This window comes from Egretta garzetta, unplaced genomic scaffold (genome assembly GCF_000687185.1).
Source record: "Egretta garzetta isolate BGI_Z169 unplaced genomic scaffold, ASM68718v1 scaffold89, whole genome shotgun sequence".
Classification (NCBI taxonomy): domain Eukaryota; kingdom Metazoa; phylum Chordata; class Aves; order Pelecaniformes; family Ardeidae; genus Egretta; species Egretta garzetta.
Window position 1 is genome coordinate 685,825 of NW_009269997.1, and position 2,100 is coordinate 687,924.

The 2,100-nt window shown below is 50.3% G+C and overlaps 1 long non-coding RNA gene across 1 annotated transcript in view; it reads right to left on the reverse strand.

Moving 5' to 3' along the window:
• Positions 1-1,135: 1,135 nt before the first annotated feature.
• Positions 1,136-2,100, reverse strand: part of LOC118453227 — a 7,048-nt gene continuing 6,083 nt past the window's right edge. Inside the window, exon 3 of the long non-coding RNA XR_004843130.1 lies at positions 1,136-1,233. This is a non-coding gene — a long non-coding RNA (uncharacterized LOC118453227). The remainder of the gene's footprint in view (positions 1,234-2,100) is intronic.

Consider the following 2,100-nt stretch of genomic DNA (forward strand, 5'->3'; position numbering starts at 1 on the left):
CTAGCACCGAAGGCAAGGGCGAGGGCGGCAGGAAGCCACAGTACAGAGCTGCTCTCCCCTCTGCTGCCTCAGGCCTGGGCTGGCGTGGAGAGCAGCATTTCGTGGGCTGCTTGCCCAGGCTCCAGGAAGGTGGCCGGAGTGCTGACCAGAAGCGTCCAGAAGTGACACAAAGCAGCAAGCTGCATTTCTGCCCCAACGACAGAGTAAGTGAAATAATTAATAAATTAATTAATTAAATCCTCACACATGTCCCCCCTAAAAATATTCTTTTTATGCAAGGTTTTTATGAAAGGCCTGGAGCACAAGTCTTATGAGGAGCAGCTGAGGGAACTGGGGTTGTTTAGCCTGGAGAAGAGGAGGCTGAGGGGAGACCTTATCGCCTTCTACAACTACCTGACAGGAGGGTGTAGCGAGATGGGTGTTGGTCTCTTCTCCCAGGTAACAGGAGATAGGACAAGGGGAAATGGCCTCAAGTTGTGCCAGAGCAGGTTTAGGTTGGGCATTAGGAAAAATTTCTTCATCAAAAGGGTTGTCAAGCATTGGAATGGGCTGCCCAGGGAAGTGGTGGAATCCCCATCCCTGGAGGTATTTAAAAGATGGGTAGATGAGGTGCTTAGGGACATGGTTTAGTGGTGGAATGGCAGGGTAGGGTTAACAGTTGGACTTGATTCATATTCAACTGAAACCTCTTATGCTTCAGTTTGTACCCATTGCCTCTTGTCCTGTCTCTGGGCACCACTGAGAAGAGTCTGGCTCTGCCATCATGACATGCACCCTTAAGATATTTGTAAGTGTTAATGAGATCCCCTCTCAGTCTTTTCTTCAGGCTAAACAAGCCCAAGTGTCTCAGCCTTTCCTCATAGGGGAGATGCACCAGTCCCCTAATCATCTTTCTTGCCCTCCTCTGGACTCTCTCCAGGAGTTCCTCACCTTTCTTGAACAGGGGAGCCCAGAACTGGACACAGTACTCCAGGTGGGGTCTCACCAGAGTAGAGGGGAAGGACCTCTAACCTCCCTCGACCTGCTGGCCACGCTCCTCTTAATGCACTCCACGGTACCATTGGCTTTCTTAGAGGGAACACTGCTGGCTCATGGTGAGCTTGTCATCCACCAGGACTCCCAGGTCCCTCTCGGCAGAGCTGCTTTCTAGCAGGTCAGCCCCCAGCCTGTACTGGTGCATGGGGTTCGACCTCCCCAGGTGCAGCACTGGACACTTGCCCTTATTGAACTTCTCTATTTCAATATAAAGGATTTGTTCTGTGCCATATAATTCAGCCATATAGATTTTGAAAGGAAATAAATGGTCTGAGCACTGGGCTATTGAGATTCCCTGCCACAACACAGAAAAACTTTCACATACACAGTGAGTATCCTCATAGCAGAGGGAGCAGTGACACACATCAGAAGAAGCTGGAGACTTATCTCCCAGTCCAGCAAATCTGCTGGGCATTATCTAGGAGAAGATCAAGATCTCAGCACTAAGGAGGATGAGGTCTTCATTATTTACTGCAGAACTGTCCACTCATCCAACCCACACTTCCTGAGCTTCCCTGAGGATGTTATGGGTCAAAAGCCTTGCTGAAGTCAAGGTAGACACCACCCGCTGCTCTCCCCTCATCTACCCAGATGGTCATGCCATCATAGAAGGCTATCGGGCTGGTTAAGAATTATTTTCCCTTGGTGAATCCATGCTGGGTACTCATTATCACCTTCTTTTCCTCCACTTGCTTGTTCCATCACCTTTCCGGGGACAGAGGTGAGACTAACCGGCCGGTAGTTTCCTGGGTCCTCCTTCTTGCCCTTTTTGAAGACTGGAGTGACATTGGCTATCCTCCAGTCCTCAGGCACCTCTCCTGTTCTCCAGGACCTTTCGTAGATGATGGACAGTGGCTCAGCAATGACATCTGCCAGCTCCCTGAGCACTTGTGGGTGCATTCCATGGGGGCCCATGGATTTGTGTCTGTCCAGCTTACTTAAATAATCCTTAACCTGGTCCACCTCAACTGAGGGAATGTCATCCTTTCTCCAGGCGTGCTCGCTTACCTCTAAGGACTGGGAAGCCTGAGGGCCAGCCTTGGCAGTGAAGACTGAAGCAAAGAA